The 26,932-nt window shown below is 37.5% G+C and overlaps 1 protein-coding gene across 5 annotated transcripts in view; it reads right to left on the bottom strand.

Moving 5' to 3' along the window:
• The window catches only part of LOC124378291 (SLIT and NTRK-like protein 5), a 127,644-nt gene that overhangs the window by 55,760 nt on the left and 44,952 nt on the right, over positions 1-26,932 (bottom strand). For 3 of the 5 annotated variants that reach the window (XM_046837873.1, XM_046837879.1, XM_046837874.1), the window contains one exon: positions 17,544-17,660. The gene's annotated coding sequence lies outside the window, so the exon portion shown is untranslated. Of the gene's footprint in view, positions 1-17,543; positions 17,661-17,777; positions 18,308-26,932 lie in introns of those variants that run through there. The other 2 variants (XM_046837875.1, XM_046837876.1) reach the window with 2 other exon arrangements.

The following is a 26,932-nucleotide window of genomic DNA, read 5'->3' as shown; positions in this document are numbered from 1 at the left end:
TGTATGCGTGATTTTGATTTTAACAGTAATATTGGTTTTAGCGTTTTGTCTCAATTTAAGACACAATAGATAATGATTCTTAAATGAAGAGAATTTCGGGTTGTTTAGTAGCTCTGGTTTTAAGTCTGTTTTTTCACCTTTTTTATGAAAATCATAAGCTAGTTTTAAGTTAATTATACTGATCGACTGCATGGAATACGTATTTTAATGCTTAATGCTTTTAAGCCATTTTCTTCTTTTCTAAAGCCTGATATGTTTTATTTCAAGAACTCTCAGTGTAATTATCTCTCCGGACTGGCAGTACAATTGACTTGTTCCTAGTCTTCATCTTCTTAAAATATTAATTTAGTTCTTATATTTAAAGGATTAAATCAGGTTTCTCAATATGGGGGAAAATGGATAAAGCGGTTCTTCAGAAAAGTAAAACCCCATTCAAAAGTTAGGGCTATTACCCTCTAGAAGAAAACCCAGAGTATATCTTTCCCTAGGTTCTTTCATTTGTCTTTAAGAGCAGATGGAAAAGTTTTGCATGCTACCATATCCGGTTTAGAATCGAGTGCATTTAGACTCCATTAGAAAGCTGGAACCATTCATTTCTTCCTTTTGTTCAGCCCAGTGTTTTCTTTCAAACGAAAGGTTAAATGGTCCATTGAGAAACACAGCCACCTGGTAGAAAACAAAATAATGGAACCATTCCCTTTTCTGTTTGGAAATTGTGCAGGTTGTATGAAAAAGACTACAACAGATGCTTTAAAAAATACTCTAATGTAAAAACAAATAATGGAAGGAATTCTCCTTCGGGATTTGTGTTGGAGAAAAATTAAAATTATAAAAAAAAAAATGTTAATGGCCCCAATTTAAAACCTCAAAAGAAAGCTAGAACTAGGAGGAGTTTTAGATCCTAAGGAATCTGGTAAATGTCTAGAAGAAATACTTCAAATCCATTAAGGAAGATTTAAATAACGCCTCTGTGAATGTCGTTTTACACAACATTAGCATACACACATCTGTGTTAGCATAAACTCCAGGAACGATTCGGCCAATCGCAGCTCACCGGGTTTTACCTTCAGCCTAGCATTAAACATTAATCTGGTTTCTTCTTCACGGAGAAGATTCTGATGGTTCTCCTTTTGAGATCTCGGCATGAACTCCTCCTTTGTGCGCTTGCCTTTTCGCATTTCTTTTATTCTCGATTCGATTCTCCGAACCGAAACCCGACACTAAAAATGGACCGAATTGATTCAAAACCCACTTCCACCTCCATCTTTTTCACCTCCTCCATTCTCCAGCGAGCAGTTTAAAACCTTAAAACATCAACATTAAGGCTAAAAAACGAGCTAAAGAAATAGTCGAAAGCTTTCAACATGCTCTCGCTCTCTCTGTCGCTCTGATTAGATTTGGTTCTTATCTCTTGCTGTGCGATAACAGATTTAGCTCGAGCCTGCCAACACCCACCCAATCCTGTTTTATAACCGGGGGCCAGAAAATCCTTTTTGGCGAGCCGACATTGTAGATGCCTGGATTGACCAAAAGAGGAGTGCATGGAACACAAGAAATAGAAACCATGAATAATGCAGTAAGCATGGAGGCAGGGACCATCAGGGCAGGAAGTTTCAAGATGGTGCATCACATGGAGTCAGTGGCTATGTACTTCTTTATTTATAATCTTGTTCATTTGAATAGGAGTATAATAAAAAAGAAAACCTTCGGAAATCTGCAGCGTCAAGAACCGTAGATGCGGGTGCCGTGAAGCCAGAAACTGTGCAAAAACAAGAACCATGCAGTCAGGAACCATAAGAGCATTAACTGTAAGATAGGCAGAGGCCATGAAGTATAGAGCAGGAATTCTACAGTCAGAAATCAGAATCACAGGACCTGTAGTGGGAGGAAATACACAAAGAGGAACCATGAGGGCGGAATCCATGATTGCAGGAGCCATGAAGACATGAACCATAAGGGCAGAAACTCTACATTCGCAAAAAAAGTGTAGAGGGAAAAATACAGAAGGAGGAACCACAATTGCAAAATCCATGAAGGCATGAACCATAAATGCAGGAACTCTACAATCATAATCACAGAAACTGTAGATGGAGGAAATACAGTAGGAGGAACCATGAGGGCAGAATCCATAATTGCAGGAGCCAAAAGGGGTAGGAAGCATAAAGGCAGAACACATAAAGGCAAGAATCATAAATGCAGGAATCATGGTGCACTGGAGGCCAAGAAGTAGGAACCATGTATAACCAACGTATAAGGGTAGAGACCATGCAAGAAATCACTATGAAAGAAAAACAATGGAGCCAAGAACTGTAAAGGAAAAAAAAACAGTCTAGAATCATGAGGGCATAACCTATTAATGCAGAGGCAAAGGCAGAACACATGGAAGGAGGAATCACAAGGGTAGAATCCATGGAGGCAAGAACCATAAAGCCAGGACCCATGGGGGAAAAGAACCATTGGATTGGATATAGATGCAGGAACCATAGTGGCACCAAACAATAGAAGCAGAAACAACAAAGGCAAAAAACATGAAGGTGTCTGATTGTGTCTGATGATTTTCTAATCATTCCTGAGTAACACCCACATACACATAGTTATTATTTCTCATTACAGGCAGCTGCTAAATTATTGCTACCCATGAACCGAATGGGCAATGATTGGCATATAAACCTAATATGTAATGATTCATTAAAATAAAACATGATAGTTATTATAAAACAAATATAACCAGTTATATTTCATTTAAATCAATTTTTTTTGTACTCAAGCAGTTTCTGGTGAAATAATTTCCTTACAGGATTAATAAAGTACTTTCTTATCCTAAAAGTATATCGTAGCTTATCTTATCTACTAATAAAATAATACAAATAAGTAAAACTAAAATAAAGATTTTGGCAAACCACCACGCAAACAAATTGCCACAGTGTGCATGTTTTTTTTTTTTTTTTTTTTTTTTTCTTTCTTTTATTCTTTTGTTATTTATTTATTTTTCTATTATTGCTCTTGTTTTTTTGGTGCCAATTTTTTAAATGGCACAAATTAAAAATGGTGCCATGCTGCTCCTGCCACACACAATGACTCATTTTAGGAGATTATATCTACATTAGATTGGCTTTGACCAAACAAAGTGAGTATCATTAACAAACAAAACAAAAACTAATAAGCGTCAATCAGAAATGCCGAAAGTTTTAGTGAAGCACGTACATTATACGGAATATTATCTACATGGGAACTATGTGGACACCTGTTTAGAAAGTTTGTACGTGTTTTTTTTTTTAACATCCCATTCTACATTTAGTCTACATTTCCTGTTAAACGAACCTCCACTTTTCTGGGAGGATGTTCCATTAGATTTTGGATTGTGGTGGTGGAGATTTGCGCTCTTTCATCCACATAAAATCAGGTGCTGATGTAGTCGAGGAAAGGAGGCCTGGGGTGCAGTCGGAGTTCTAATTTACCCTAAAGGTGCATGTAGCAGAAGAACTTCCACTCCAACCCATGTAAACCATATCTTCATGTAGTTACATGTCTTTGTGCACAGGGGCGTTGTCATGCTGGAACAGGTTTGGGTCTCCTAGTTCAGGTGAAGGGAAAATGGAATTCTTCCACATCAAAACACATCCTATACAATCATGGGCCTCCTACTTTGTATTAACAGTTTGGGGAAGAATCACATTTGGCTGGAAAAGACCCCAAAAGTTGTCCTTATATGTAGTGTGTATATCTATAGATCTTTGCTTAGTGTAAGAATCAGTTTTGTAGTTGATTTGTCAGGAAATATCATATTTAATATATAATTATATTAAATATTCTACCACTGGTGTCCCCCAAGGCTCAGTATCCAGTCCTCTCATCTTTTCAATTTGCACCACTTTCCTAGCGATATCGTCGTTTGACTCTCCCTCCCACTGTTATGCAAACGGCACCCGACCTAAAAAAAATTCTTCCTGGTTGCTACTCACCTCTTTGCCTAACACACTCCTTTATCGAAAGATGGAGACAGACACGGAGGTGAGTGTGGAGAGAAGAGGTAGAGGAAAACGGCATTTAAAATCTCGCACTTAAAATTCTCTTTGCTGCCACACCCCGGACTCGATTCGCTCCAAAACAAATGGCATGCGATAACGGCGCCGAACGTTTCCCTGCCGTCTGAGAGCGGCGTTAAAAAATCATGAGACATGTCCGCTCTTAAAAGTGAAGACAAACGGAGGCTTTACGGACACTATAAAGTGAAGTTGCTTCTGGGGTTGGGTATTCTGGGGTGGGGGTGTTTGATGGTATTCAGGAATAGTGAAAATAAAAGATAAATGGCTGGAAAATGAGGGCAAAACCACCCTTCACTCCTGCTAGCATGCAACCAAATCGTTTTCCACTGATCATGTTACTGTTTAGGCTCTTCTAATAGTGCAGGTTTCAACCTCTTTTCCTCCCTTACCTTTTTTTCATTTCCTTTTCTGGGCTTGTCTCTTGCTCACTTACCAGTTCTTAAAACCCAAAACTGATGTAGGTGAGGTAAGAATGTCTGGGGTGTCGATCCAATTCATACCAAAGGTGTTCAACAGGGTTGAGATCAGAGATCTATAACAGGAGATCTTCCACTTCAAGTCATGTAAAGCAGATCTACATGAAGCTGGCTTTGTGCACATTCTAGACATGGTCTTTGGTCTCCAAGTTGAGTTGTAGGAAAACAATTCATGCTACCACATTCAAAGACGTCCCATACAAGTGTAAGCCTCTGTTGAAATGTATTCTTTAGTAGCCTTGGCGAACCTTCCTATCTTGACCTTCTTGGAGACAGGATGCTCCTGTCTTTGCTGACCTGTACATTTTGTGCTATCGCGTGACTGGATGTTAGAAGACCAAGGGCGTTCAGTTAGAAGATAGCTATAAGCACATCCTGTTCCCTTTTCTTACGCACATGTGTTTCTGACCCCTATCTCTGTCAACACACGATAACTCTGTCCGTGTCGCAATGACCTCTCCCCCTTTCCTACGCACTATGGCTTGGACTGATGTGTACATATACCCTGCTTTGCAGCCCAGTTCTCTGAGCAGTTGTATTGAATAAACCAGACTTGATTTTAATTGTGTGGGTTGTTCTTTCATTGCTCCGGAGCGCTCCTAAGGCCTTGCAGAGAAGAGACACAGACGAGAGGGCAGGGGATCTTTCTTACAGCCTCCAACTTTGTAAAGAAGAACCACATACTGTATGACTGGAAAACACCGGTGTCCTGATACGTTTGTTCATATAATGTGATTACATTGATTCAGTGCTCGCTAAAATTCATTTACATACTTAATAGTTTTATTAAAATAAATGGAATATTTTATTCGCAAATTTTTGATTAAGGTAAGAAAGGAATGTGCTGCTGATATTTTGGACACATTAATGAATGAGCCAATAAATTTGGTTCTGTATTATTTACTGGATTTGGAATCAGCTCGAGGGAATGCTAGTATGGTCCTGGCTGGTGGCCCAGTGTCAAGAAAAGGCCGTAATTTTAATTTTCGCTCATAATTTTATCATTCAGAAATTGTGACTCCTGCTTCACCTTAAAATTGCTGAGTTACACCCAGTGTTATGGGCTACTTCAGCGGGCCAATGCATGAAATTAACGTTTATTCGTTTGGCAGAAGCTTTTATCCATCGTGAATATCGGAAATCGGTCCACTCCAAGAACGGATGGCATGAGCCTCTTTTGCAGTGACTTATTTCTAATAGTAAACCTATTAAAAAAAGACAAACAGTATTGAATAATGAATTAATAATAAATATAATTGCCTAATTAATAATTTTGAAATAATAAATGTAATGCAGCTCTCTCCGTGCAGCGCACACTCTCACTGTAAAAACAAACAGCACGTGGCATCAGTGATTCATCCATAGAGGCCGCTCTTGTGATCACAGTGGACCGGAAAAACTATCAGTATGGATTTTTGTATTAATAACTGAGGGACATTTTAGCTTAAAAGCCTACCTTTATTATAAAATACAGGGGCCTAGTTTTGGAACCCCTGCTGTATACCTTCGATACATCTTGTCTCCATGGTTAATGCCCTTGCTGCCCTCATCAGTGGTTTCTACTTGCTTTCTTTCCACCTTTACAATTTTTTTCTCTCCTTTTGGTTCATGCCCATCATTACTTCTCATTGTGAAAGACTTCAAGTTGAAATATTGTTTATAATTGTCCAGGAATCACAATCGTAACCAACGCAACCACAGCAGAACCGTTCAGACGACGAGCAAGGCTGAGGTGAACACCACAACATGACAACAAGGACTCGACAATGAGATGCTAAAGCGCATACAGTACTGCTAATCACGAGACCCAGGTGCCAGACATTTAAAACATAACGTGCCTTTCGGCCCCTTTTACAATGATTAGTGTAACTTTGATTACATATTGTATAAAGAAAGAGGTCGCAGGTTTTTCTTATGGCAAGGCTGAAACTGCATGCTTGTCCGTGTCTTTCGGGTAGAATAAAGATGTTGTGAAGTGCCATAATAATCATAAGAAGGATTATCTGAAATGCCAGTGGAGAAGAAGAAGGAGCGGTGTGCTATGTCTACACTTGGCATTTATTCGGCGGTACAATTTATGAAAGAAATACAACCTTAAGGGTCTTCTTATCAAACGTCAGGGCTGAACCTTGTATTCTATAAACAGTCCTCGACCGCAGAGGTTTACGGCACGACAATATTTGCATTGTGTGAGGGACATACTGTAACCGTAAAAAAAATATTTTTTTCTTCCGTTAATTGCATAGGTACGCTCTCAAAATATCAAACCTGGCCGATAGATAGATAGATAGATAGATAGATAGATAGATAGATAGATAGATAGATAGATAGATAGATAGATAGATAGGATTTACTCTTCTTTTAACACACTCTTTTTTCAATGTTTGATTCATCATTTCATCATTTATTTTAATTTTTTTATCATCAGTTATAGACACGCAAAGTATTAAAATGATGGTATCAAGACACAATTTTAGAACAGAGCCCTAATTGTTCACATTTTCGCTAACAACTCAAGGTCAGCTGGAGGTGACGCATAATTTTCCAGTCAAATCGAAAAACAGAGTAAAAAAAAAGTTATGTCGTAACCAGGAGGCGCTTTGCGTGCCGACGAAACTGTGAGAAAAGAGAAAAGGATATTATACAGGAAGTTATGTTGCAGTCATTACAAACCAATTTCTGTCTCTCGCGTTGGAATGTCAGCCCCGTCTCCTGAGAAGCCTGTTATTTATTTCAGACAATATTTCTCTGATTTACAGTAAATGCCTCTCAAGAAAAAAAAGAAAAAGAAACCCGAAGCACCACTAAAAGGTGTTGAATTTATTTTCTCCCCTGGAGATTGGAGACTCCACACTGCTCATCTCTGCTTTAGGAGTGAGAAAGGAATAGAAATTAGCATCACAGCAGGCCGGAATGCTCTGAGCTAGCCTTCGCTGTCGAAGAAATAGTGCCTAATCAATTGTTGTTGGTGTTTTTATTTTTTTTATTTTTATTTTTTTTTTATGAACGCTCCAAAATAATTGAAAAATACCATCAGTCAGAGATCGAGGAACTTCCCACATAAGCACCAGCAGCTCCTCGAGCATCGGGAATGAGCTCACACTGTAATCTGTATTGATTTTGCTGCTTTTCTGCAGCGGGCCAAGTGCCGACCTTCTGCAGTTCACAACAAGCTTTATTCATCCGGACAAAATATTTATATATTTCATATTTTAAGTGTTTCCAGGTGTTTTCCTGTATTTCATTTATTATTTCCTTATTTCCAAAATTTTCATGGAATATATTCCACTTGTTTCTTTTTTTTTTATGTGCATCAAATTAATTTTTTCCCATCCCTGAAAAAAGTTAACTAGCTGATGACCTGTGAACTGTAAGAAACAAATAATATATATATATATATATATAATGTTGTGCTAGTTACTATAAAATAGTAACTAGTTACAGTTACTCGTTAATTCATTCAAAAAGTAACTTAGTTACTTTGTTGATTACTTACACCAAAAAGTAATGCGTTACTGTTAAAAGTAACTTTTTAGTTACTTTTTTAAAGAACGTTCTTTAATGTTTCCATTATTGCCCTTTTATGCGTTATGGTCTATACAAACACAAAACTGACAAACACAGAGTAATTTTTAAACACTATTTTATTGAAGTCAGAGCAGCACAAACTGAATATATCACAAGGATTTCTGAAATAAATAACAAAACAAGCTGAATAATATATTCACAATCAAAAACAAAAGTGGCTTCTGCATCATAAAAGCTGTTGTGTTGAGCTCTTAAAAATGTTTTTTTTCACAGCTGAAGTATGAAAAATCTAGGTTAGCTTCTAGCTTCTAGCTCCTCAGGCATGGAGTTTCTGGAGGAGCTTCGACAGATTGGAGTTGCTGTTTATCGCAGTAGATACGAGCTTCGAACCAGAAAGACACAGCTTACATTTGACTTAAAATTTTTTGTCTTTATACTTAACCAAAGTGAAATAATGAGCATATTTCCACTTTGAGAAACTCGTCTTGCTCTCATCTCGTCTTGACTCGCCATTACTGCCGCACAGACCTGAATAAATGGAGACACGCCCACAGTGCGTCTTCTTCGTGTTTACAGTGGTTCATCCTCCAATCCTACAGTGCGTCACTGCTGTAAACAGGTTAGACTGTAGTCTACACTTCAGCCCAAATTCATTCATTTAAAAAAAGTAACTGGTAATGTTATTTTGTGTATTAAATACACAAAATAAAACACTGCACTCTTAAAAGAAAAAAAAAAAAAAAAAATATATATATATATATATATATATATATATATATATATATATATATATATATATATAGATATAGATATAGATATCTATCTATATATATATATATATATATATATATATATATATATATATATATATATATATATATATATATATATATATCTAACATCAACACAAAAATATATATACAAATAAGCAGTTACTAAAAATTTAATGCGGAAGTGAAAAAAAAACTTGTATATATGATTTTAAATAATAATAAATAATTATAATAATTCATTCATTCATTCAGTCATTTTTTAATCAAGTAGCAACTAAAGATGACGTGCAAAAAATATATATATATATATATATATATATATATATATATATATATATATATATATATATATATATATATATATATATAAATAATGACAAAATGAAATACAATAACAGAAAATTTAAACACTTCACGAAAAGAAAAAAAAAGAATAAATAAATAAATATAATTTCCTGCACTAAAAAAAGAAAAAAAAAAAAAAAAAAGAAAAGACATAATTCATTAGCAACAAAACATGGAATGCTACATTATATAATTAATAAATAAATAAACAAGCAAATGAACAAATAAATAAAATGAAGGAGCAACACAAGTTGTTGCACTCTAAAAATAATAATAATAAAAATATTTTAAAAAGTTAATATGCTACTATAAATACAAAAGTGGAAGTTTTTAATTTAAAAGCTATTTCAACAAAATCTTTTAAAGCTTTGTTTTTTTTTCAATTTAGATTAATGCTTAATATGAATAAAAAATTTTGTTATTCATGATCTTTTCTCATTGTTTTATGGATATATGTGCATATTTAATATTGACCAGAGAAGCTCTGTTCGGTAAAGTATGTTAGTTTAATGAAGCTCCTGGAGCCAAGAGTATTTTTTTTCCGTTCAAGAAAAACGAGAGATGCCGGTGTAAAAAGCGGTGTTCATCGGTTTTCTGTATATTTCCTAAACCGATTTTTTCCCAGAGTGATTAGCCCCGCCGGCGTGTCACGCTGTGCTCACAGGATCTCCACTGGCACCGCTTTCCTCACCTGTAATTACACTGCCAGCTAATATTTACAGCCGAGTCCCCGTTTTATTTACAGTGCGCGCTAACACTTTCTGGCTAACAACAGCCCAAAAATCCTCCAGTACAAACTGTTCACCTTCAAATACCACAGTGACCTAATCGCCTTACAAAATGTCAAAATAGAATTCTAGATTTAGTTTTCTGTTTTCAACATTCCTTCATTCATTCAAAATGAATCAATCGTCAATTTGATCATATCTGGTATTACAAATGTAGTATTAGGCAGTGGATTCAACATCTAGGCCTTCAGTGGTGTCCTACGTGAATTAATCCACCTCTAAACACAGTCATGATGATGCTAAGGAACCCTATAGAAACCCTCAGTATTATAGAGAAACACAGTATAACAAAATGCTGCATCACAGACAGGAATCTCATACGCAAAAAAAAACCTCAAAACAATTCTCCTTTCACTGTAGCCACAGCTGCATGACCCGCATACATCATCTTTAGCAGAGGCATTAATATTTACCTCAGAAAATGTTGACGTTCTTGGACGCCTGCTAGATGGCCCCAGTGTGGATAACTCGTGAATTTGATTGGTTAAAAGAATAATTTCAGGCGACATGGATTTTACCCTACAAATGCTTGTAGGTGCTTATCTTGAAGGGCTTGCAGCAGATACCATTTTACCTCAGGAACACATGAGGTGACAGCTAAAATCTGATGTTTACAATAATGCTAGCTATATAAATGCAATTACAATATCTCCCTCCTCCAAAACGAGAAGGCTGCTACTTGTTCCTGGCTTCAACTCTGCAGATTTATGCAGCTTTATTAATCAGTGCAAAAACAGAAGAAAAAAAAGAAAGAAGAAAAAATGAGAACAAAGTGAAACGCTCCCGATTAATTCGCCCAGGTGATTACTAAAGTCTGTCGGATTCAATAATGAAAGAATGCTCTGGAAGCTTTTCACCTTCCTCTGCTGGGTTTCATAAAGCAGCTCGGCGTTCGCTTTTCATTTTGATGAGTGTTTAATAAAGCCATGTAACGCTGCCACCTCTCCGACAACTTTGCGTCCTTTTTATAAATAAAGCTGCCGCTTTTATGCTACTCATGACTGAAAAGTGGCTCGCATTCTATAAGGAAAGAACAGTTTCTGAACAGACATTTACAGTTTGAAAAAAAATAAATCTGTTCATCGGATGCAAGTTGGCATTTGCATTGTTTTTAACATATTCGCATCAGTAGAAAATGAATGTGTCCTATACAATCTTCCTGGCTCTGGTCCGGCACCGTGTGCTGTAGATGTCCTGCAGGTTAGGGAGCTCGGTGCAGATGGTACGTTCAGCTGATGGCACCACCCTCTGGAGGGCTTGCCTATCCTGCATGGTGCGGTTTCCGAACCAGGAAGTGATGCTACCCGTAAGGACGCTCTCAATGGTGCAAGTGGAAAAGGTCCTTAGCACCTGAGAGAGTAGTATAAAGTTACAATTTTCTCCTGGCACCATCTCTTCAGGTTTTTAATCTCCTGTGGGTAGGCCTTCTTGTCGTCATTGGAGATCAGGCCCACCACAACAGTGTCGTCAGCAAACTTGATGGTGGTGGAGTTGGATGGCCACACAGTCATATGTGTAAAGTGAGTACAGCAGGGGGCTCAGAACACAACCCTGGGGCGCTTCAGTGCTGAGGGTGAGGGTGGATGAGGTGTGTTTGCCCACCTGTATGGCTTGGGGTCTGTCTGTCAGGAAGTTGGAGATCCATTGACACAGCGGCAGGCTGAGACCCAGGACCTGCATCTTAGAGGTGAGCATGAAGGGAATAATGGTGTTGGATGCTGAACTGTAGTACACAAATAGAATCTTTGCACAATTCGCTTTTCTGTAGTCCAGAAATCGTGGGCAATGCTTAGAGATGTAAATCGTGTCGGCCTTAATTATGGAGATGCACAGTTCTAATATATACTATGACCAATGCTCATACAGACTAAAGAGGCTGCGATAAAATTAGTAGCATACAGTAAACAGTGAGGCAAATTCAATTGCGGGCACCAGCACTGCGTCATTTACTACATTGACCCGCACGTTTTTTGTGACAAGGTGCTATGGTGGGGCTGATGCCCCCTGACTGGAGGATTTGATGATATATATATATATATATACACACACACACACAAATCAGGCTTAACATTATGACCACCTGCCTAATATTGTGTTGGTCCCCCTTTTGTGGCTAAAACCCTCCTGACCCAACATATGTTTGAGCTACAGAAATGTTGTTTGATTTGTATGTTTGATTGGACCACACGGACCAGCCTTCGCTCCCCTCTGGCACCAATGAGCCTCGGCCGCCCATTCGCCATAGAGCACTTTTGATAGATACTGCAGACTGGGAACATCCCACAAGAGCTGCAGTTTTGGAGATGCTCTAACCCAGTCGTCTTGCCGTCCCAATTTGGACCTTTTTAAACTCGCTCAAATCTGTACGCTCGCCCATTTTTCCTGTCTCTATCACATCAGCTTTAAGAACAAATCGGTGGGAGTCGCATGCAATATAGGCGCCAGAAGTCTATCATTTATTACATTGACCAGTGTTTTATTTTTTGTGACAATGTTCTATAGTGTGTCTGGTTTTCCCTAAATGGGGGATTTTGTACTTATTGTTGTAATGCAGGTGTTTTTGTTGGGATTCAGGATTTGGCCAGTACTTAGGGAGGGGTTTATTGCATTTATTATTATTTTTTTTTTTCAGACAACGGTTTTATTACTTATGGTAGTGCTTCTTTGGGAGTTTTTCTTTTTTAGTTTGATGGCTTTCAGGGACAGGTCTGCGAAATAATTGCAGATACAGCAACTATATTTTTGCAGCTTATGGCATTGTCTGTTGTCTAAAATTATACACTTTATATCACTGGGTCTGTTTTTGACATTGGAACTAAGGCTTGGTTATATTACTTAGGACATCTAATTTAGGACATTCATTGTGGAAGTTGATTCCAAAGATTACATCCACTTTCTTAAACCGAATAGTCTATTTCAAATGTTTGACCCAGACATCCTTTGATACAGTATATTTTGGACATCATACTCATTGTTTATGGGTAATGCTAACACTGGGGTCACTGTGTAAGTTTATTCACTGAGTAATGACTAGCGAGAACAAGCTTTGTTATTTTCATTAAGAACAACAATATGCAAAACCACAATCCTGTACATTTTCTACGCCACAAAGCTGCCGGGTTTCTTGATTTTGCTTGGTGTATTTTTTCTCACGGTGTCTCATTAGCTACTAGCACCCAGCTTCCCCAGTCAAATACAGAAACCCTTTATTGTACACAACTTTGTGCTCGTATATTTCTGACACTCGAAAAAAGACACTTGTGAGCATGTAGCAATACAAAAAACAAAACTCCTTTACCTGCATACCTCAACATCCCATTTCCCATCAGAGCTAACAAGAGTACTAGCCGTAGCCCGAGCCTCGTTCTTCACTTTTTCCAAAGAGCCGAATGTCTCCAAAGCCTGAGCCCGGGAGACAGCTCGAGGCGAAGAACAATTAGAGAGAGCCTGTTTACAGGAGCACGATTGTGAGAGAACAATAACCGCAGGTGATGTGGGGACCCAGCGGAGCCTCATCGACCCATCTTAGAAGTTTCTAGATAGGAAACACATCCACTTTTTAGACTTGAAAAAACAGCCGCGAAAGGGAAGCAAAGAAAGAAACGTGAGGTAAAACGATGCTAAAACCAACCCTAAGGGGGTTTTATAGGCCATGAGTTAACAGGACACAGGTAGAAATTAAAGAGCAAAGAAAAAGGGTGCAAATAATGGTATGATTGGCATCTAAAATATAACTGCGTACTTAGTTATGCTCCAAACGTTTGTCCGGGATGACTTGACCATTTACTAGCGTGGTCCTATCGAGTCTACGAGATGAACGGTCCTCATTAAAGCTGCACTGGTGTGTTAACACTATTGATTTTGCATTGCTAATGATCATTATTTGTGTAAGCAAAGACAGTAGGTTCGAATTTACATTTGCCTTGGAGCGAAACCGGGGCGAAGGTTTATAATTCAGGCTACAGCCAATGCTAACTTTAATAACAAGTGAAAGCTGAACTAAGGAGAATGCTACCTATCTATAATTGTATATATATATATATATATATATATATATATAAGTGGTGTAACAGTACACGTGTTCTTACTGAAATTTTTCAGTACAGGGCGTTCGGTGCAATCCTTTTCACATGCGGAACATAGTTTCGAGTTCCATTAAGAGCGTATTAAGTGGCGGACCGGACGTTTGTTTAGTCTCTGCCTCACATTTTGAGCCCATTTTTTTATCATCATAAAATTTAAAACAACAATGCCAGTGGTATAAAAAACACAAGAGTTAGCACAGTGTCACTGTGGCGACTCGATCCGTACCGGAAATAAGATTTGTAGATCACCTTTTCACGTATACATGAAATAGCCGCCGCTTCCATTTTTGTTTCTTTAGCGTTTGCTTTTAAATTTTCTTTTTAAAAAATTAAATCCTGACAATTATGTGTATTGAATTATGGAAGGAATGAAAACATTTGTTAAAGTGTGCTATAATAACTAGCTAAGAGAAACATATCTTTATAAAAAAATTGTTATATAAAAGTAAAAAAGACACCTGTATTCCCCAAAAAGGTCTAACAAATGTAAACCATTTTTTTCCATTTATTAAATTTTATTTATTCAATTTAATTTGAGCTAATTTAATCAATAAAATAAAAACTGTATTGCAGTAATTAGAATTATTCTGTTTAACTTGTATAATGTTTTGTATAATTATTTAAATGTTTAAAGATAATGTAAAATCTGAAAACTGTTCAATTGTTGATCATCGTTAATCGAAATGTAACTGAACCGTGACTTAAAAACTGTTGTACGTACCAAACCATGAATTTTGTGTACAGTTACAACCCTAATATATGTATTTTATGTAACTAGATACAATATTTAAAAAAAAGTTTGTGAAAGCCTGATTATGAAGTTTCATATGTGAATTTTGAACCTCCCATTTTACAGTGAGTTCCAATTTGCTCTTATACTGTAACCTATAACCTCCACTCTTCTAGGAAGATGTTCCTCTAGACTTTGGAGTTTAGATTTGTGCTTATTCAGCCACAAGGGTGTGAGAAAAACCATGTACTAATAGAGACATAAAGATGTTTGGAGCTCTGTATCAGGAGATCCTCCACTCCAACCCATGTAAAGCGATCTTCATAGAGCTTGCATCGTGTTATGTTGGAACAGGTTTGGTTCTCCTAGTGGGAAACTTTTAAGCGACCACATCCAAACGTGTCTTATACAATTGTGTTTTTTGCTAGTTCATTTTAAGCTAGCACACCAACATTAGGACAAAATTAATGTTGCTAAAGTAAAGAATTTCTGCCAGATTTTTCCAGAATGCTCTAATCCAGAATGATGTACAATTATCACATTTATCCAACTGAGCAGCTGAGGGCCTTGCTAAAGGGCCCATCTATGGCAGCTTGATGGTACTGGGATGTAAACTCTCAACCTTCTGATCAGAAGTCCAACACTGAGCTCCCACCTCTCTCTAAAAACCGATGGATCATAACAGTATAATGTAACAATCTAATGGTGTGTTAACATTGTGTGAGGTAACCATTTGAGCAATTTCAGCCAATAGGACGCAAGTTGTAGCTCAGGGTCACCTGGTGTGTCCTCGCTATACCGCTAATACTTTGAGTAGCTCCATATACCAATAACAATAACACAACTTCGAATCCGCTCCGTGAGCGTGACAAGCTGCTAATGCTAACTGCTCCCGTCAAACAGTGGCATTTAAAGCAGCGCTCGTACCCACTGACCTGGATTAAAACTCTGTAATTATACGAGCCCACGGAGCCGTTCTCACCTCCACGGCCTCCGCTCGCTGCTAATTAGCGTCAGTTTTTGGTAGGCGGTAGACAGATATTTAAAGGTTTTTTTTTTTTTTTTTTTTTTGCCGGACGCCGTAAGAGCCGAGAGTCTCATTAGCGAAGTGCTCGGGTTTGGACGGCTGCCAAATGGGAAGCCGGTGGCTACCGAGTGCATTAAGGAAGTGAATTAGATTTGAGAAATGAGATACGGCCGAGTGAAAGTGACTGCTTTTTATCTTAACGTGTGGAATAAACACACGCTGGAGAACTTGGCCTACATTTAGAAAGAGCAACAATGGACTGTACGGCTTTTGTGACTGATTAGCTTTTTATGTAGCCTAAACACGCATGCACAAATATTGACTTCCCTTTTGTGATGCTTTATCATCGCGTAGTTAGCCTACTTGAAAGCTTTTCTCGACACTGGACACCCTCAAATATACACACACACACACACACACACACACACACACACACACACACATGTACAGTATATATATAGTAGCTAACAGGCCAAATGCTGCCTCACAATATTCCTTAAAAACTTCCCATTGTGAAACCTTGTGCTTGCGCTGCAAAAACGGCGCCATATGGGCCGGGTTAAAGAGCCATGCGGTAAAAAAATCAGTGCTTTGTTCCAACATATTTAAAAAAATTGTTGTAAGGCAAAAAAGAAAGTTTTATTTCATATGTGCTAAAACTCCACTAACAAGCTAATTACATTAAAATTAGACACTGGATAAAAACAGATCAACTGAATATTGATTAGCCCAGCTAATGCTAACCTAGTGAACTGACTACCATTAATCTTTGCTAATTTTGGGGCAAAAAAATAAATAAAAATACAATGTAAAACCTATATATATATATATATATATATATATATACACACACACACACACACACACATGTTTTTTTGCAAGCTAATCAGCCTTCTGCGAAGTTTGCAAAGATTTTCAGTGCTGTCTCGATCAAAAAACCCACAAAAACCAGAAAGCATAAATGCTTAATATCTTCTCTTACTGATTTTAGTGATGAGGGCATTTAATGTAAAAATTTTAACATTTTAATAAAAAAGAAAATATTTGTCACTTTTCAGCGATTTCTTGTGCTAGCCAACTCCTGCATTCCATTCTTTGTTTGCGTAGCCGTGTGCGTATGTGTGCGTTTTGATTCACGTAACCGAACAGCCCGTCTCCTTTCAGACTCTCTATCAGTAAGTTAACATTGTGACATTTATTTGTTTTTGTTTGTGGGTGGAGCTACGGTGGAGGCAAAAAGATGTTTCTGACCGCTTAGTTTTGTTAGCTTGTTTTTAAACAATGACTGGTCGAAATCCCATTTTTTTCCTGACGATCTAAGTTACAGGACTGCGAATATTATTTGTGAAAGTCAACCTTAATGGACGGAACCGGATTGGCCGACGAGTACACAGAATTGTCTCTGCAGTCGCTGTGGACGAGTACACGTGACTCACCTGTGTCTGAACAGTTAGCCATGAAGATGTATATATGATTGTATTTCATTAAGCAAAAAGAACTATTTGTACAGCAACAGCTACTTAACTTGCGAGCTATCCTTTTAATTGATAAAAGTTAGCAATGCAAACACAAACACAGGATGACACCGTTTCCTTTATGTTTAGTCTCCGGTTAGCTAACTTACAGTATACGCAAAAAAAGTTAGCATAGCATAATTAGCAATCAATTAACTTGTTCCCCATTTTCTGACATGAGAAATCCTTTGTCACATAACCAAACCGTATAAACATAAGACAAGTTCTTACCTGATATGAAGTGATGTGAAGAATTTTCGATGATCTGGGTTTTACGTTATGTCGATTTGTCAATTGTTCAAGTTTCCGGTCTTTATTTTCATATGCGGATCCAATCCAAATGCTACTCTGTGAATCAAGATTGCAAAATACAAGGCAATACAATATTTAAGAAAATGTATAAAGAAAATAATTTAAGAGTAACTCAATGCTTATATTTTAAACTTTTAATCCCATAAAATTTACATTATTAGCATTTGGCAGACATCTTCATCCAGAGAACGTATAATTATCTCACTTATACACATGAACAAGTGACTTATAGGCCTTGCTAAAGGGCCCAACAGTAGCAGCCACATGTGGTGCTGGGATTTGAGCTGATGAACTCATTATTATGATTCAAACACCCTAAACTCTGAGGTACCATTTTCCCATGGTTCCTTGAAAATAACCTTTTTTTTTTTATTATGCCCTGTTCTCAAACTACAATGAATATTTCTCTGATTGGAGGAAATGTTCTCTGTGGTGTCTTTAAAAACATGTGAAGAAGATAAGATTCACACTAACGCTGGATTAAACAAGCTAGCTGATGACTGCTATTGTTACTATTACTGTTGTGTATGCGTTCAAGACCGTATTGTCATTATTCAAGGCCATAAACAGGCGGAACAGGCATTAGAAAACAATGTGAAAAAACAAGAAATTAAAAGCGAGATCAGAAACCAGAAACCATGAAACAAAGAGCAAAACACCGACCTAAAATGCAGACAATTAAACGTGTTACTTGTCTTGAGTTTGTAAATGTGCATGTCTTTAAATCTATACATGTGAGAGAGCGTGTCTAATTGCTAACACCTTTGCTCAATCAGTATGAGGGCAAATTGAAGTGGAAAAGTTTGTGTGGTGTTGGGAGTTGGAGTTCTTGTCCTCCATTTTTGTTAGTACAACAGACCATTTGTGGTGCCTTTAAAAGCTGAGCAAGTTATAACAAACGCAGTTCCTTTTTTGTTTTTATGTAACAAAGCCAGAAACATACAAATTGGACATGTGTATGACTAGAGGTTCTGAGGAAAAATGAGTCAATTTTTCGCTCAAACAGGAGAGAGGATGTTAGCAGACTGTCTCCCCCTAAAATTTAAACATGAAGGTTTATAGGTTTGGGGTTGTTTATGTGCTGGGAAAGTTGGAAACTTATTCTGAAAACTAAAAGGAACCAACGGAAAGCAACCGTTCCATACTTTAACACCATGCAATTCCGTCTGGACTGCGGCTAATTTGAACTGACATCATCATACAACAAGACGATGTGCTGAAGCGTACGCCTGAGCTCTGTAAGCGTTATTTAAAGAGAGAAAAGTGTCATCTATCATGCGACGGCCTGCCCAGACGCCACACCTAAATCCTATAAAACTGCTCTGGGATGAATGTAAACAATCTCCAACTAGCATAAAACAACTTTGGCTAGTTTTATAAGAATCAGGACAAAAGTATTTCAGCTAAATGTTTGGACAAATTAACTGTCCGGATTCCGAAAGTGTGTAAAAAGGTGTGTTATTGAAGCCAATGAAGGATAAAGATGAAACCTTCACACTATTAAAATGACTGAGTTTGTTCCATAAACAAAAGGAACATGCAAGTGTCTCTCAAAAACCATAAAAGACACATATAAAAGGTCTCTGCATGTATATACATATTTACACAGAAACTCACTGTGGTTAAATGAAAGTAAATACTGGGGCAGCCTAGCTAATGCTATCAGACAAACTGTAACTGTTTGCTAACTTGCTCTAGCCCATCGACGTGTCCATGAACTGGATTTGTTTGGCAGTTAGGTAAGAATGACAGCATAAGTAATGTTATAGTATTAATAAAAACAGACATGACATTAATCTCTGAGGTAAACAAACAGGTTAGCGCTAGCAATTACTGATGGCTGATTGCTAGCTCAGATAGTACAGCAATAGCAATGTTTTTACATCAAGCTTTCCTGCTTGGCAAAAATTAAAATATTTGTGTGTGCGTGTGTGTGTTTTGCGATAACAATGCATACACAATTCTCATCTATTTATCTGTAATAGTGTTTGATTTTTCCGGCTTTTTTTTTTCTTTAAATACTTGTGTGGAAATGCTATCGCTTGAACTCAACAGGGTAATTTATATGTAAATGAGGTCCATTCCAACTACAAAAAAATTTCCACGTTTCAAGAGTTATTTCAAAGGCCGCTGTAATGTATGTATCAGTGTGTGTGCTATTAGAGTGGCCGACGTTTAATTGTGATAAGTGTGAGTGAGAGCCGAGGTGAATAACCGCCACGGTTTGATCTCACAGTTATTTCTATTTAAACGGTTTGTTCGTCATTTATAGCCTCCCTATGAAGCCTGTTAATCTTCATCATCAGAGCCTGCCTGTGCTAAACGTCTCTGAGAGGGGGAAAAAAAGGAAGGAAAGAGGCAGGGGGAAAAAAGAGAACGAAGAATGAGGGCAGGCAAAACAAAGGAGGTGAATGAAAGGGGGTAGAAAAGTAAAACAAAGAGAGTGAGGCAGCGAAAGAGTATAGGAGACATGAAAAAAAAAGTGAGGCAGGAAAAACAAGGGAAGACTGAATGAGGAAAAAAGAAAGGGAAGAGTGAGAATTTTGGGAAAGACAAAATGAAAGGAAAAACAAGGAACGAAGGAAGAGGTGGAAATAAAGTGGAAAGTCAAAGAAAGAAATCAAGCTGTAAAAGAAGGCAGGAATATAGGAAAGGTAAAGAAATAAAGTAAGACAGGAAAGAAGGTGCAGTGTGAACAATAAAAAGAAAGTGAGGTGAGAAAGAAGGATTGGAAATGAGAAATAGGTGAGTGAGTTAAAAAAAAAAAAAAAAAAACGAGGAAAGCGTAAATAGGGCAAAAGACAGAAAAGACAAAGAAAAGACCAAGAAAGAAATGAGGCAGGGAAAACAAAGAAACAGTGAACAGGAAAATTTTAAACTAAAAAGAAGAAAAAGCTGAGTGGGGAAAAAGGTAGGGAAATATGGAAAGAGTGGGGAAGGCAGGAAAGAGGGAAAAAACGAGGTAGGAGTGAATGGGGAATGAGGAGATAAAGAAGAAAACTGAGGTAGGGGAAAAGGGTGGGAACGACAAACAAAGAAGGTGAGGAAAATATTAGGAATGAGTAAATGAGGGATACGGTGAGAGTGTGGAGGAAGGAAAGCATGGACATTGAGGAAAGAGTGAATGGGAAAAAAGGCAGGAAAGACAAAAACAAGTGAGGCAGGAAAGGAGGCAGGTAAAATTAAGAATGTAATAAAATATAAAAGGATAAAGAAAAAGGTGAGGTGCTAAACATGGGAAAGAAAGAAAAAAAGGAACAAGTGAGAGAGGATAAGTTGCAAGAAAGGGAAAGAAATGAGGCAAAGAAAGGGAATGTGGCAGGGACCAAAGGCCAGTGAAAACAAAGAAAGTTTGAAATATGTGAACAGAAAAAAGAGAGACAGCTGAGAAGGAAGGAAGGTGGGAAGGAAGGATGGAAGGAAAGAGAAAAGATAAGTGAAAAAATGGGAGAGACAAAAGTAGAATGAGATTGAGAAAATGATAGAAAGAAAAGAATGAGGTTAAAAACAGGAAAGAAAGTAAGAGAATGAGACAAGGGAAGAAAAGTACACAAAAGAGAATGTACACAAAAAAGGCAGAAGAGACAAAGGAATTCAAGAAAGCAGAAGAAAAGGAAAAGATACGATGAAAAGGGAAAAATAAATAAATACATAAATAAAAAGGCGGAAAGACAAAGAAATGGAAGGAGGCAGAGGAAAAATAGGGGGAAGAGAAGTAAATGAGTTCATGAGGTAAAAAAAAAAAAATAAGGAAAGAAAATAAAGCAGAGAAATAGACCAAGGATTAAAACAAGGTAAAAAAAAAAAGGCAGAAAAGACAAAGAAAGAAAGGGGGGAACAAATTTAAAAGGAACGAAAGAAAGATAATGATATAAAAGTAAGAGAGAATGAGGCGGAGGAAAAGAAAAAAAAAATGACGGAAAAAAGGCAGGAAAGACAAAGACCTATGTTGAATCCATGAGGAGGCAAATTAACTTTACTTTTTATAAAACTGAGCAGTTGAGGGTTAAGGGGCCTTGCTCAGAAGCCCAGCAGTGGCAGCTTGGTGGCATTGGGATTCAATCTCACGACCTTCTGAGCAGAAATCCGACCACTAAGCTATCCCACTTTCCTAACTTGTTTCTATTAGAACATATTACATACGACACATTTTTCACCAATTGGTTCCTTTCAACTTTAGTATGATCGTGCTGCTTGTCGCCTCAGCCCATGAGGAGCTTCTGAATAGCTTTGCTGAGTCAGCAAGCATGAGAAGGCATCTGGAGGGCAGCCATTCCTTTGGGACGATTGGGAGAATTAGGACAGAGCCTAGAAGTGGAGTACAGAACCCTTTTTTTTTATACCTCCGTAGTCAGGAATGCCGCCTGACTAACTAGCTTACGAGCTTCTGAAGAAAATGCCTGACCGAAGAAGCGACAAATATTAGCTTAAATACCCAAGTAAAGTAAAGATATCAGCAGAGCAACAATTATCCTTGTTTGCTCATTTGCTTTTAGCATTTCGAAAATAGCAACGTTCATAAATCAGTATTTTAGACCTATGAAATATGCAAATACTGCTCAGAGATATTACTTAATACAAACTAGCATGCAAATGAATCAGCATGATCAGGATAACGATGCTAATGTAAAACCAATGAACTTTTAATAGTGGATTTTTTTCCAGTGTTTTAGCATTGTTATTCGACAGTGTTTGTGTGTCTGTGTGTACATGGAACAGAGCTTGAGGTCAAATGTGTTTAGTGTTTTTGTCCTTAGACAGGATTTAGCCGAGTGTGCTGATTAACGTAGAGTGTCGTCGCATTTTTTAACCGCTAGAATGCCAAAATTTAGGGCCCTTGAAACAAAGGACTTTGGCAGTGTAGTGCAATTAGGAATAGAAACGTGAGAACAAAAAATCTGCAGGATTCTCAGACATGAGAACAAAGCAGCCTGGGAATTTTAGGATCCTGTGAAAAACAGCAGCTTGGGAATATTGTACCTTTGGAAGTCTATCTAGGACATAGAACATTGTGCTCTGGGGACCTTCTTGGAACATAGGGACAGAGTGTTGCAAGTCCTATGAATATAGGACCGAATAGAACACAAAAAAAGGAACTCAGGCAGGAAAGGGAGGCAGGTAAAATGAGGGAAGCGTGAATTGCGTAAAATGCAGGAAAGGTGAAGAAAGAACATGAAGAAAAAAGGTAGCTAAAACAAGGAAAGAGTGAATGGGGAAAAATGAAGAAAAGGTGAGGCAAAAAAAGGTAGGGAAAATGAGGAAAGACTTTGGGAAAGGCAGGAAAGAGGGAAAAAGGCTGAAAAGCATGAACAGGAAATGCAGAAACAGAAAGAAACAAAGGTGAATAAAAGGAGAGGTCTTCTTGGAAAATGAGGAAAGAGTGAACATGGTAAAAGCAGGAAAAAAAGAAATCTTGGAAAATGAGGAAAGGGTGAACATGGGAAAAGCAGGAAAGAAAACAAGTAAAGCAGTAAAGGAGGCATGCGAAATGAGGTAAGAATTAATGGAGAAAAAAAATCAAGAAAGGTAAGGCAAGAACATGGAAAGGAAGAAACTAAAGAAGAAAGAGATTATAAGACATTAAAAGTGCAAGAAAGAGGAATAAAAAGGGCAAACAAGAGCAAAAGACAAATATAGGGAATGTTACAGGGATAAAAGGGTGAAGGTCCGACAAATACAAGATCAAATATTGGAAATATTAGTTTTCCGAGGGTATAATATTCTTAAGCATCGAATTGAATAAATAGAATTATTTAGTTTTAAAATTGCTTTGAAACCTGAGAACCTGAAAACCTATTCCCAGCAGCTTGGAAATATAGATTCTTGAGACTATTGTACCTTTGGAAGTCTATATAGGACATAGAACATTGTGCTCTGAGGACCTTTTTGGAACATGGGGACATAGTGTTGCAGGTCCTATGAATATGGGACCAAATAGAATTAAAAAAAGGATTTATAGCACACTTTGATACATGTGAAAGCAGTCTTGAGAACATAGGTCTTTCCTATCATCAGGTGCTCCCAATACAGGGAGTATTAGCCCTTGGGGTATAATGAGGATGAACAGAATCATACAATCATGGGAACATAGAACCCTAGACACAGAGCTCTCAGGGGCAATATGGGCATATGGTTTCAAGAAGATATGGCTTGAGAACATATGCCCCAGAATATTTAGGATCCTGAGAACAAAGAACCCTAAAAACAAAGCACCCTTGGAAACAGGATTCAGACATTAATGATTTATGGCCAAGAAATTTAGGACCATTGGAACAAAGAACACTAGAAACAGAGCGCCCTGGAATGTACTGCCTTGGAAACAGAACCCAATAATAATAAAGGACTCAAAGATTGTAGAACTTTAAGCATATGTCTTAAGGAATATTTGACCAAAAAATTAGGGACCTGGAGAAAAAAGAATCCTGAACATGAAGACTTCGAACATAAGGCTCTGTGGAAGTTTAAGAACATTTTGCCTTGTGATCATACACTTCAGGAGATCCTGGGAATGCAGGAAAAAGAGAAAATTGAATAGGAATATAGTGCGTGGCATCGTGCGATTAATGTCCAAAGAACAAATACTGGACTATTTTTCAGCAAGACTGCAAAATAATAACCGTCTAAATATAATAAATAAATATATGCTTTTAGAAGTCATCAAATGAACTCACAGGGCAGTGAAATAATTACACTTAGTAAGATTTCTTGAAATAAGAATCAAATGTCTTAAAATAAGCATTAAAACATGCATTCCAAGCAGTTGAGTTAGTCGAATTAGGTTAAAACTAGCTTTAAAACAGTTTGCTTTACTTAACTTATGTAAAAAGATCCTAAAACCAGAGCTTCTGAACGAGAGAATACCTCTTAATTTAAGAATCGTCGTCATTTATTGCGTCTTAAAGTGAGACAAAGCAAAAACTAAAGACTAAAAACAAGATTACTTATAAAACATTTTTTTTATACCTCCGTAGTCAGGAACGCCACCTGACTAACTATCTTATGAGCTTCTGAAGAAAACGCCTGACCAAAGAAAAACTTGCAAAATAGCTGTCATAATCAAGTAAGCGACAAATATTAGCTTAAATACCCAAGTCCCTCCTGAGCCAGTTAAGATATCAGCAGAGCAACAATTATCCTTGTTTGCTCATTTGCTTTTAGCATTTTGCAAATGGCAACGTTCATAAATTAGTGTTTTAGACCTATGAAATATGCAAATACTGCTCAGAGATATTACTTAATACAAAGTAGCATGCAAATGAATCAGCATGATCAGGATAACGATGCTAATGTAAAACCAATTAACTTTTAATAGTGGATTTTTTTTTCAGTGTTTTAGCATTGTTATTCGACAGCGTTTGTGTGTCTGTGTGTACATGGCACAGAGCTTGAGGTCAAATGTGTTCAGTGTTTTTGTCCTTAGACAGGATTTAGCCGAGTGTGCTAAATAACGTAGAGTGTCGTCGCATTTTTTAACCGCTAGAATGCCAAAATTTAGGGCCTAAAGACTAAAAACAAGACTACTTATAAAATCAAGCGCACGCGTACATGCGTTTTGTCAACAATTATTTATTCAAATGAACAATGAAAGATATTCAGAATAACAAACTGAAATCGAACTACAGAACAACTTAATAAAAAGCTTTTTATTAAGCTTTGTATTTTTACTTTTAAAAGTACTTTTAAAAAGCCCAAATTCCCAAAAAATAATAACCGTACTGGATAATGTATGGAAAGTGTGTGGCGATAATTCATTTGTTATTGGGTTGAAAATAAATGTTATGGCATTGACATAAAACAAACATTTAAATGAACAAGTGTGATTATTGGAATTTTTTTTACTTGGCAACCTTAAAACCAGTTATTGAAACACATTTTTGATGGTAATTTGCAGGTAAAAAAAAAAAATAATAAAAATAAAAAGGAAAAATATATAGTATAGTATAATATATGAAATATTATTATTTTTTGGCTAGAAATTAGATTTCCTTCTCTATGTAATGAGGAACCATAGGTTTGGGCATACACAGTGCCCTGAGATCAAAGAGTACACTAGATCCTTGAGCATCCTTTCAATTTGTACTGGCGATATTTGGAAGACAAAGAACCCATGAGAACTAGTCTCTCAGGAGCACAAGGAAAACATTCGAAACGCTAGCTGCTAACCCTGCGGCTACTTTCTATAAAACAGATAAATAGTTCATTTAAAGTGTTCTTTGCGCTTGAGCACTGATTAAAAATGACAAGAAAAATATGAGGTGCCCTTTAATTGTCGTTGCACGATAATAGCCGCTAGCTTAGCAATTACACACTCACAGCTAAGTTTCCATGAACGTTAAGAAGATAGCTGTTAGCTTTATTGCGAGGGATTTGTTTTCGAAGCGCTGCCTGCGCTCGTAATCGTTGCGGTATCGCTAATGTGCTCGAGATAGACCACTGCGGCGTGAGTAATATCTCTTGTCAGGAGGGGGAAAAGCTCACGTTTTGAGTCGGATTAAGACTCTAAAGATGATTGACGCGATTTTCCTCAGAAAACGAAGCTAGGTTTAATGGTTCGCGCCGATGACTGACAGCAGGGCTTAAAAGCATGGGGAATTATAAACTTGACATTACCTCTGGTGAAAACATAGCTCAGCCCTGATGTTTCCAAGAGCACATGTATCAGCTGTGAACGCTGTGCTGCGTTCAAGAGTGCCCCCTCATCTCACCCCCCCACCACGGCGACACGCTGAGATTTCATAAGTGTTTCGAAGGGTGATATTTCGCATCTTTTCCCATTCGCTTTGTTGTTATTGTCTCTTCTGCTAAGAGAGCGTCTTCACCCGAGGCTACTGAGAACAGATGTGTCCCTTTTTATCAGTATCCCAAGGGCAGGAATGCATGACGCTGTCGATTCACATAATGTAAATAATGAAATGGATGATAGCGTTCGGCCTGAGGACTGCGAATTGCTCTTCAGACCTCACTGCGATTCGGAAATTACACAGGAGTCGCACACATACGGTGGACCTCACCTCAAACCTTGGTATTTTCGCACATGTGTATTTTTTTTTAACCATATCAGCAAGGAATACATGCCTGGTCATACACAAATATAAAAAAACAATGTATATTCTTTAATAAATATTTAATCGTATAGTTCCTTTCAAAGTGCGTTGAAAACGGCTGAATCAGCAACCTGATGAGAAATATTGCCCAAGGACTGATTTTTTCACTCATAATGTTTTGAATCAGCATATAATATGCTGTTAGCGAAGTTCCAATCGAGCAAGTTTTCAAGAGTTCGAGATGCTTTTCTGCTAACAATGTTT

The sequence above is a fragment of the Silurus meridionalis genome, chromosome 24 (genome assembly GCF_014805685.1).
Source record: "Silurus meridionalis isolate SWU-2019-XX chromosome 24, ASM1480568v1, whole genome shotgun sequence".
NCBI lineage: Eukaryota > Metazoa > Chordata > Actinopteri > Siluriformes > Siluridae > Silurus > Silurus meridionalis.
Note: the sequence above shows the minus strand (reverse complement) of the source record. Positions and strands in the feature narration are given on the sequence as shown.